Source organism: Rhincodon typus, chromosome 16 (assembly GCF_021869965.1).
Source record: "Rhincodon typus isolate 14 chromosome 16, sRhiTyp1.1, whole genome shotgun sequence".
Taxonomy (NCBI): domain Eukaryota; kingdom Metazoa; phylum Chordata; class Chondrichthyes; order Orectolobiformes; family Rhincodontidae; genus Rhincodon; species Rhincodon typus.
This window is the reverse complement of record NC_063347.1, coordinates 30,523,756-30,535,755: the sequence shown is the minus strand read 5'-3', so window position 1 is coordinate 30,535,755 and position 12,000 is coordinate 30,523,756. Positions and strand designations below refer to the sequence as shown.

Sequence of the window (12,000 nt, the reverse complement as noted above, 5' to 3'; positions counted from 1 at the left end):
AGAAAACTCCAGACACACTTTGCAAGAAAACATGAAATTCATTAGAGCTCCAACTCAGGTCATTTGGGGAAAGCAGGACCAGGTAAATATGTTCAGATTATTTTGCAGGTCTATTACTGGACGAATAACATGCTGAAACTCACTGTTCAGATATTTGTAATTATAACTTGAATCTTAATGCAAAAATTATTGACACTATTTTCCTTTTTCCTATTTTACTTCTAAGCAGTATTTTTCACAACTGTGGGATGTTTGAAAGGGAAGCATGACTACCAATTTGTGCACAGCAAGGTTTCAGAAACTGCAATGAGACAGAAAGCCAGCCAACCTGTTTAGTAATATTGACTGGGAAATAAATGTTGGCCAGAATATTGGGAGAATTCTCCTTTTCTTCTTCAAATAACACCAGTGAACTTCTACATCCATCTTAAAGAGCAGACTTGCTCAGTACTGCAATTAAATATTCTAGATTATGTATTTGCATATAGCAATGGGTCTAAAGTTAGCTTTATGAGTCCAGAGGTGAGATCATTTCAAAATACCATTTTCAGACAATGTCATGATGATGAACATTATTTTGAACTCAACCATGCCATAATTAATAGATAAATCATTATTTCCCTCCAATTTTTATCTCCTACTCTCCTGAATAAAATGATTCCTGCAGGATAGAATTCTATATGTACCAACATTCCTCTGATTTGCAGCCAAGTGCTCATACTATCATTATGATCCAAGACAATGTAGCTGACAGGATCAATTAAGAGTTATTAGTCCATCATAAATTGAAAGTAAAATCATAGTTACATATTTAGGATTTCAATTTTTATGTAAATGTTTAAGAATCAGATCTATTGCTATTCATAATTTTGATTTGAAATTCATTTAATATAGTGAGTTTTTGACCAAAGAGCAGTACAGTCAGGAAAAATTGTAACTTATTTAAAAGGTTTGTAGAATCTGTATCTTTTTGAAGAGTGTTTGAAAAGAACTGAAGAGTTTGCATTAGATTTAAAAGGCTCAAATGTATTTTTCTTGGATTATAATAAATACTGGTCCATGTGCCACTTATCCTGAAAACAGGACAAACAAGAAGCAGGTTAAGGAAGCAGATGTGTGGCTGGCAAACACAAAGGAGGGCTACAAGCAGAGGAACTGGAGTGTAAAGGCTCAGATGCAGACATAAAGAGAAATCAAACAGAGGCCTGAGTGTATCACAGAGAATTCTTGTGTGAAGAACAAGTGTGAAGAAGTGAAGTTTACTTCTTTATTTAAAGAATAATTTGCCTGTTAAGTACAAAAAGTAGAATGCTGCTGGTAATTTCTTCATCAGGGTCATTCAACAAATTTGGTTCTTTTGCTATATGGTTCTCCCACTGGGATCTAAAGATTCCTGTTCTATGTCCTTCCTGTCCCTAGGTACTGGATGTTTCAGGAGCTGGAGTCCTTGCTGATAATATTCCTGGTTGTAGAGTGGATCTCTTGGAAAACTGTGGCCATTCTGTGGTGATGGAGCGGCCCCGTAAGAGTGCTAAAATTATCCTGGAATTTTCAGCTTCCCTACAAAACACAAGACCAGAAAACAATAAGAAGTTAGCCTAACATTTATAAATGAAAGCTGTATTGCTTTGGATTGCAAATAAAATGTGATGCTGTAATAATTTCCCAGGAAGCAAAATGACTTGATTGAATGCTGATGGCCCAATATTGTCTATTAAGAGTGTTAGTTAATAATGTTTGGTAGTGCTTTCAAATTACATAAACACAATTTTGAAAGACACAGAATATTGCCAGAAACTAAAAGCATGCAGTATATAAAAAGGAACATAAATCACAGGAAAATGCTCTTCTTTGCCAGATTTCCTACACTAGATTGATCTTCATTTTGGCAGTCTATGTTTCACCATTTGATACAAGTAGCAATGCAATACTTTCCCATTTTTCAGTTCAAGGTCAGTTTCATAAAATTCATAAATCATTAGCATAATTTATTAAATATGTAATTTATATTTTAGAATTATTTTTGATTGCTCAGTTATTTAAATCTGTAGAAGGTGGTTACAAAGCTTTTGTGGTTAGTCATAACTTTTTCAACGGTGATGTTGCAGGGAAGGTACAGTTGCTATCAATACTGTTCAATAGAGATTTTATCATAGTTTTGATAGGAATTTGCATTTGTGTGGCTATTTGTTTGTAACAATGTATTATAAAATTTCCTCTGAACAATTGCTAAACATCACTACAGTAATAAACATTGTGACCATAATTTTGCATAATATCTGCTTTAACAGATATGACAAACTGGGAAATAAGTAAGATGTTCTATAAACTTTGAAACATTTATTTGAGATTTAACACATTGGTTCAGTTTACTATTTAATAAATAAACCAGCACTGGGCAAAGAGATTTCATGAAGTCAGTGAATCAAACAATAAAATGTTCACATAGGATATGTCTTCAGAAAAAGGAGACGTTCATAGTAATTTTGATCTTACAGGTAAATGTTTATGTGAAGAATATTACTAAGAAGTAAGATGCTGCTTTATCCACAAATCTGCTTTAGTTCATTGTTTAGACTTTTCCCCATCCTCTGTTATTTGGTTCAACTGAGATGACTGTAGATCATTAAACAAATAGGCTAAAGCTGTTCTCAGTGTTGAGTAAGGTATCCTGGTTATCATTTCTTTATTCCATCAATGACTTATGAATTCTGTGAATTCTATTGCTGTTTAATAATTATACTTAAAATATTTGTGATGCGTCAATATTCCCATAATAGACAATCCTATTTAAGTTGTAGAAATAAGTTTAATTGTTCTAGCCATCAAGTGCTGGAATCCCATGAGTGTTGAGAAGGGAACAGTGCATCAGCTGAGTTTGTCTACAATTATTCGGCAAATTGCACTAACTCTTGAACTCTTGGATTATGACTGTGAATGTTGCACCTGCAAAAAGAGGTTACAAGAGCAGTCCTCATTGTGCTCCACTTCAGCAACTCATGTTGAAAGGGATTCAGTTCATGGTACTGAACCCTCTGGAAAGGTCAATAGGTGTGAGGATGTTGTGGGTCAAGTGGAAAGATAATAGTTTACTGGAGATACTAATATGTATGATTGAGATTGAAATGTTTTCGTTTGTGAACATTTTAAGGTCCAAGTAAACAGTTTTCCAATGAAAACTATCTTTCACTGAAAATTTTGGAAAAATGTTAATATTAATTGATTTCTAGGATTGGATTCCGTAATATCTTTTCATCTCTGTGACCAAGGAATGAAAACAGAACTGTCAGAAAAAATAGTTCCTTCCTTCCTCTCTCTCTGTCACTGTTAAAGGGTCTAACTGTAATGAATTGAGATGGGCTTAGTTAACTGATCAGAAATAAAACTTTGCAAAAGCATATTGCTTTCAAATGTGATACAATGAGTGGTTTCACTTACAGTCTATGGAAAAGATTGTATCCTATGGGGTGACTTCTGTAGCTAATATCTCTTTGGGTGAATTGAGAGAGGTTTGTATTTTCAAAGTTTTGTTTTGTTTATCCTAGTTTGCTAAGTTGTATCCCCAATTATATACTGAGTGCATGTTTCAGTTTTTATGTTTATTTATTGTTTATCTTTCTTAGCATAAGTACAAAATTTAATAAAATGATTACTATCCTTTATTTTTAAAACTTTATTGGTTGAAAATATTAAAAGGATGTAGCATAAATAAGTGATGATGGGCTGCACAAGTGAAGAACCCATCTGTCCTATAAAGCACTATTAACTATACTGTTTATTGTAGATTTGTGAATAAGGCAAAGGTATAACTAGAAAAACGATACAATAGACTATTTGAAGAAAATCAGCTTGCTTACTGGAATAATCTTATGGGGAAATAATTGGTTATTTTTCACAAGGTCAGGATTCATGTATGTGATTTATTTGAAAAATGATATTTAGCCTAATAGTTCAATAAATGTTGCAGTTGCTAGCAAGTATTTTAGTTCCCTTGTATTATTTAGGCACATGAATAAATAATGCTCTACTTTAGAGTACAAGAATATCATTGTAAAGAGGGATGAAAATAAACATTTTTTTAACCTCTTCCATTTTGATTACATCCAGTAAAGATTAATGTACGGGAATAATCTTAAATACGCATGCCATAGGGCAAAAAGAAAAAAAAGACAAATGTTTTGCTTCCTGTAATGAATTCACTCCTTGCACACATTTTTCATTACATCCTAAGTATCTTTAGACCCTGTTGTCTTTATTCTTTTTTTCTCAGTACATCATATCTACATGACTTCTCAAACTATCCAAGTATGTTAGCATGGACCTATCCTTCAGAGTTTCTCTCAAACACCAACCCATATTCTCGTTCTTTTCAGTGGACATGAGTGTTATATCAATGTGACTTACTTTACCTGTAAAAGCCCCTAATATAAAGCGTCCAATATCCAATAAGGTATTTAGCCTTTGCACCTTTTCAGCAATCATCTTAAGTAAGTAAAGTAACTGAAAATCTTAATAGCATTTTTGTATAATTATTTGTCCTTAAGTACCAGAATAAATATAAGCACAAGTATAATCAAAAAGTTTTCTGTTGGGACATAAATAGCAAACAGATGTCCAAATAAGGAGTAGGAATGGTTAGGGAGCAAAAGATAATTTACACAAGGAAGCAGAGAGTATCTGTCAGAGATATAGTGAAAGAGGACGTATGCTAATAATTGATAACGAAAATGTATTAGAAATGTTGGCTATATTTAACAAAACAACAAAAACAAAGTTGTTGGAAAAGTTCAGCAGGTCTGGCAGCATCTGTGAAGGAAAAAACAGAGTTAACGTTTCGGGTCCAGTGACCGTTCCTCAGAACTGAGGAAGTTCTGAGGAAAGGTCACCGGACCCGAAATGTTAGCCCTGTTTTTTCCTTCACAGATGCTGCCAGACCTGCTGAACTTTTCCAACAACTTTGTTTTTGTTCCTGATTTACAGCATCTGCAGTTCTTTTGGTTTTTATTGGCTATATTTAAATTTGAGACATCAGCAGACCAGATCAGATGTGTCCTAGGATACTGAGGAATGTAAAGGAGGAAATTACAGAGGCACCTGTCATAATTTTCCAATCTTCTTTAGATTCATAGGTCATGCTAGAAACCTGGGGCATTGCAAATATTCTGTAATAATGACTCCTAGTAAAAGATTGTCCCATTGGTAGAAACATCTCAAAATCTGTCAATCCCTCTCAGAATCTTGTACATTTAAATAAGATCACCCCTCAATCTTCTAAACTGTAATGAATAAACGTCTATCCTGTTTAGCCATTCTCAAAAAGTCAATTCTTTAATCCTAAGAATCAGCCTAGTAAATCTCTTTTGAACTGCCACCACTACCAATATATCCTTTGAAATCTGGGGACAAAATCTGTACACTTTTCTCCAGGAATGGCAAAACCATGTACAGTTATAATAAGTCTTTTGTATTTTTAAACTTCATCCTCCTTGTAGTAAAGGCCAGAATTCTATTTATCTTCTTCATTACCTATTGCAAGTGCATGCTAACCACTTGTGTTTTGTGCACAAGAACACCAGATCGCTCTATGCTGCACTTTCTTAGAGTTTCCCTCAACTTAATTAATAGTCTGCCCTTTGATTCTTCCTACCAAAGTGAAACACCTCACACGTTCCTACATTAAAATCCATCTGCCAAATTTTTGTCATTCAATCAACTTGTCTATATCCCCTTGGATATTCCTTATGTCTTCACGGCAACATGCCCTCCCACCTATTTTTAGCATTATTGCGAATTTGGACACATTACACTCTGTGCCCTCCACCAAGTCATTGGAGGATAGTAAATTGGATAGTAAGTAACTGAAGCCCTAGGACTGATCCTTGTGGCACTCCACTAGTTCCATTGTTCCAACCTGAAAAAAAACCCCATTAATCCTGACTTTCTGTCTTTAGTGTGTTAGCTAATCCCTCAATCTGTGCAAATACCCCCAATACTGTGAGTTGCTCTCTTAGGCAATAACCTTACTGAATGCCTTCTGAAAAATCATTTATCTGATTCCCCTTATTCAACTCTGCTCATTATATCCTCAAACAATTTTGTTAATTTGTTAAACATGATTTCCCTTTCACAAATCATGTTGACTCAGTTTGATTGTGTTCAGCTTTTCTAAATGTTCCACTATTTCTTTCTTAATAATAAACTCCAGCATTTTCCCAGCAACGAATGTTTGGCTAACTGGCCTGTATTTTCTTGCTTTCAATCTTACTTCTTAACAGAGATGTCACATTAGAGATTTACCAATCTGCTGGAACTTTCTCGGAGTTTACGATGGGATGTTTACAGTGTCCTTCACTGTGAAGATCAATACAAAATATTGGTTTAAATGATTTAACATTTCCCTGTACCCTGTAATTAATGCCCCAGTTGCATTCTCCAAGAATCCCACACTTGCTTTTAAGCTATTTACTTTTTGCATACCTTGCTGTTTGCTTTTTATATTTCTTGCCAATTTACTTTCATAATGAAATTTCTCCCTTTTTAGATTTTTAGTCATCCGCTCCTTATCCTAAAAAAAATTCCCAACCCACTGGCCGTCCATGGATTTCCATTGCTTAGTTTTTGGTTGGATACACCTTGACTGCTTTTGTTAACCACTAGTAGTTCATCCTTCCCATTGAGTCCTTCTTTTTGATCAGAATAAATTTTTACTGAGAGTTAGAAATATCTATTTAAATATCTGCCACTACTCATCCATTGAAATTCCTCTTCGTCTATTTTCCCAGTATGCTTTGGACAACACTTTCTTCATACCTCTGTAATTGCTCTTATTTAAGTTGAGGACACTAGTTTGAGTCCTGAGTTGCTATCCCTCAAACTGAATTTGAAATTCTACTATTTTGTGATTGCTAACTTCCAAAGGATCCTTAACTACAAGATCTCTTATTAATTCTACCTCATTACTAGATCTAAATTAACTTCAAGGGTAGGTTCTGCAATGTACTGCTCTAAGAAACAATTCCAGATGCACTCTATAAATTTGTCTTCCATGTTACCCTTGACCATTAGATTTGTACAGTCAATATGCAGCTTAAAGTCACTCATGATTCCCTTCTTAAATACCTCATTATTTCCAAATTTCTACTCTTTCTTACAGAGATGCAGCTCTACAGGGTCCTACAATTGGTGTCCATATGTGACTTCTTTCCCTTGCTAGTCCTTATTTCCACTCAAACTAATTCCACATCATGATCTAAAGGGACAATGACATCAGAGATATCATAGAGTCACACTGCACAGAAATAGACCCTTCAGTCCAACTCATCCACACTGATCAGACATCCCAATTAGACCTAGTCTCATTTGCCAGCTAAAGCCTTCCTATTCATATGCCCATCCAGATCCTTTAAAATGTTGTAATTATACCAGCCTCCACCACCTCCTCTGGCAGATCATTCCATACATGCACTACCCTCTATGTGAAAAGGTTACCCCTTTAAATCTTTCCCCTCCCATCTTAAACCTATGTCCCCTAGTTTTGGATGCCCTAACCTCGGAAAAAGACTTTGGTTATTCACCCTAACCATGCCCGTCATGATTTTATAAACCTCTTTAACGTATCTAATTAAAACAGAAAACATTGTAAATATTCAACAGGTCAGTCAGCAACTATGAAGAGAAATAGAGTTTTGTTAACCAGAGTTAACCAGTTCTGATCAATGGAATTTAAAAATGATGCAAAAGCATTGAAGAGGGCATAGAAGCGATTTATGAAAATGGTTATGGGAATGATGAATTTCAGTTACATGGATGGATTGGAGAAGTGTGCTTATTCTTAGAGAAGAGAAAGTTGATTGGAGATTTGACAGAGGTCAAAATCATGAAGAATCTGAATGGGGTAGATAAGAAGAAACTGTTCTTACGGTGGAAGGTTTGAGAACAAAAGGACAAGATTTAAAATGATTGATTTACAAAGGAACCAGAGGTAAAATGATGAAAATCTTTTTTTACACAATGGTTAGGATTTAGGGCACATTGCCTGATGAATGTGATGGACACAGATTCAATTGTATCTTTCAAGAAGGAATTTAGATTATTATCCAAACAGAAAAGATTTGCAGGGCTATATGGAAAACACATAGTAGTGGGACAAACTGAGTTGCTCTCACAGAGTGACCACTGTAATGTGGATTTCATCTTTCCTGACATTCCTCTAATTCTGGTGCCATGGTGATCTTATCAAGCACAGATAAGCAGCCAATTTCACTGAAAAATTCTCATAGCAAATCCAGTAAGCAAAACCCATTGATTATTATTCTTCATTTAAAATATAGATTGGGACACAAACGGAATTAAGGTAAAGTGGAAATATGAACTATTAAAATGTATTAACTGTTTTAGAAATCTATTGCATTTTATTCATAATCTTGCAATTAAATCCATTTCCAGCATTCTGTGAGGATAGATTCAGTTCTACATTTGACTTTCTAAATGCTAGCGTCATTCAATTCTGACCAGCAATAGGAGAGATGCTTTCTAGAAAGGTTTTAATAGGTCACTAAGTTCAGAGGTCATTGAAGAGGAGTTCAAAAGTGACAGGACGTCAGTGAGTATGTGAAGGGGGAGAGATTTGTAGACTTCATATTAGGAATTCTACAGTTAGCTGCATGCAGCTGAACTGTGCAGGTTCTGTAGAGGGAATTCAGTGAGGATTCAACAGCAATTGATGGCTTTGTGCTGTTAGAACTCAGGAAGAAGTCCTGGGAATTAATAGGCAACTAAGTCAGCACCCAGAAGAAGTCCTGGGGATCTGGGAAAGTAAGAAGGCTCTGTCTTGGGAGAAGCTGTAAGTGTTTTAGAAAAAGCCTGCAAGTATTAATACTCAAGGGCAGCTGAGAGAGTGGATGTTGAAAAGCTCACAAGCTGTATTTGCTTAATGCAACTGAGGAAGCTTGGAGCTCAGAGAAAAACCCAGGGACAAGATTGGCTTGGTGAGGTTACATGCAAAAGAAATAGAGGTACTCTTATGAATAAGCACTGGAATGTAGTTTGCAGAGTCTGGAGGAGCATCGATCTGGGAAAGGAGGGTGAACAGGAAGTAGTTGATGCCAAAACATTGAATGTATTCAAGAGGTGGTTAGATCTAGCACTTGGGGCGAATGGGATTGATGGGTATTGGGAGAAAGCAGGATTAGGTTATTGAGTTGGACGATCAGCCATGATCATGATGAATGATGGAATAGGCTTAACGGGCTGAATGGCCTCCTCCTGCTCCTATCTTCTATGTTTCTATGTCAATGACTTCATGTTAGGAATTCTGCAGTTAGCTATATGCAGCTGAACTGTGCATTGAGGTCGTTCATGATAGAGCATTTTCATGGAATTGCTGACAGCAACTTCTAAATTTCAGTGTTTAACTGCATATGTGAATGTCCAAAGTTGTCAAGTTTCATTGGTTGATGACAGCAAACATTGTGATAATTACAAATGCAAAATCCGGGCCACTTTTTTGTTATCATAAATGGTTAAACTTGGTTTGCTTCAGATTCTTCCTATTTTTATAGATCACTAATAGAAGGCACTCAAGTCACTCAGGAAGCAGGGGATGAACAGGTTTCCTTTCAACACTATTTGTTTTCTCCATTTTTGATCATTGCACACCACTGACTCTCTATGGAGTTTGCAGGCAGGTTGCCCGTTTCAAAATCTGCAACAATTGGCATTGCGATAACCAGGTGTTGAGCTGGATGAACACAGCAGGCCAAGCAGCATCAGAGGAGCAGGAAGGCTGACGTTTCGGGCCTAGACTCATCTTCAGAAATTTCTTCCGACCCTTTCTGCCTTCTTGTTTTTGCTTCCAAAGTGAATAACCTCTCATTTATCCAAATTATATCGCATCTGTCATTGATTTGCCCACTCACCTAACATGTCCAGATAATGCTGAAGGATCTTTGCATCCCTGACACAGTTCACCCTCCTACCCAACTTGGTATCATCTGCAAACTTTGAGATGAAGCATTTTGTTCCCTCATCCAAATCATTAATATATTGTGAATAGCTGGGGTCCCAGCACTGATCCCTGTGGCACCCACTAGTTACTGCCTGCCAATTTGAAAAGAACCCATTAATTTTGTGAGATATTGTATTATAGGTCTCTTTTATCAATCCATTCACAAACGTTGTATATTTACTAATACTGCGTTCTCATTCATAACACTTTTACAAATTCACCAGCACATTGTTTACTATACCACATTTCATTCATTCATTCATAAAACCGTGTCTTTGTAGTACATTTTACTATTACAAGATAGTCTAAATTAAAACATCCCTTCCAACCCATTACTGCTTCCTTACACCTTCAATCCTTATCAGCCCCATGCAGCAAGCAGTGTTTAGGCCTGTTTCTATATCAAAGGCTATCCATAAATAAGTGTTAATATTGTACAAAAACAAAGTTGCTGGAAAATCCCAGCGGGTCTGGCAGCATCTATGAAGGAAAAAACAGAGTTAACGTTCTGAGGAAGAGTCACCAGACCCGAAATGTTAACTCTGTTTTTTCCTTCACAGATGCTATCAGACCTGCTGGGCTTTTCCAGCAACTTTGTTTTTGTTCCTGATTTACAGCATCCACAGTTCTTTCGGTTTTTATTTAGTGTTAATATTATAACCTATTCAGAACAATGCAATTCCCACCATTGCGTCTCCATGACTCACCCGAAACTATGAAAAGATTATAATATTAATCAGCCCCTCAGCAACCGTCTCTCGGGACTTGAATAAGTTGCAGAAGATCAAACAGGTTTCCTCCGCTAGCATGTATCTGTTAAATACATACTAAATAGGGCCACTATCCCCACTTGAAGAAAGTTACTACTGAAACAACGCTTCCGTGAAACTGTATGAATGAATGAGTAAAGAACTGTCAAACCGATAATAGTAAATAAAATCTCATGACCCCACTGCAGTAATCAGTCTAATATCCTCTATACTTTCATTAAGTACACATATAATTCTTAAATTATTTAGATCATATCGGTCTAGTATTTTTACTAACATTTACTAACTTAAAAGATAAAAGGGCTAACACTAATTATGCAAGCAGACCAGACAGACACCCTAATCCCATCAAGAGGAACAGCATTTAGCAAATGCTTAAACCATCTCCTGCTTCCCCAGGACAGATGTCAGGCAAACTTTTGTGTACAATAGATACAATTATGTAACATAATAGTGCTAGAATTTTAAAGTATGTCAGAATTGTGTATAAAGAGACTACCGTAAAAACTGAACTTGCGATTCCATCGCTGCCTTTGAACTGTGCTACTGCGGATACTGAATAAAGAGACTATTTTCTCCATACACCGATTTCGGTCATTATTTGAACACAATCCCAAAATTCCTACTCTTTATTTCCTTTCTGCCAAACAGTTTTCTCTCCATCTCAATACACTTCCCCCAATCTCATGCGCTTTAATTTTGCACAATGATGCGGGACTTTGTCAAGCGCTTTCTGAAAGTCCAAATAAACCACGACTGGCTCTCCCTTGTCAACTCTACTAGTTACATCTTCATAGAATTCCAACAGATTTGTTAAGCATGATTTCCCCTTCATAAATCCATGCTGACTCTGTCTGATCCTGTCACTGCTTTCTAAATGCTCTGCTTTAAATACCTTGATAATGGATTTGAGAATTTTCCACACTATCGATGTTAGGCTTACTGGTTTATAGTTCCCTGTCTTCTCTCTACCTCCCTTTTTGAATATTGGAGTGACATTAGCTACCCTCCAATCTGCACAGACTGTGCCAGAGTCTACAGAATCCTGGAAGATGACCACCAATGCATCCACTCTTTCTAGAGTCATTTCTTTAAGTACTCTGGGATGTAGATTATCCCTTGGGATTTATCTGCCTTCAATCCCATCAATTTTCCTGGCATCATATGGGGAGGTGATAGTCTAGTGGTATTTTTGCTGGACTGTTAATCCAGAGACCCAGACAA

General features: G+C 36.2%; 1 long non-coding RNA gene across 1 annotated transcript; it reads left to right on the top strand.

Annotated features, from left to right (window-relative positions):
* Window positions 1–3,662, top strand: LOC125485127. The gene is made up of 2 exons (XR_007263904.1): window positions 1–82; window positions 1,420–3,662. It is a non-coding gene; the product is annotated as an uncharacterized LOC125485127 (long non-coding RNA).
* Window positions 3,663–12,000: the final 8,338 nt, after the last annotated feature.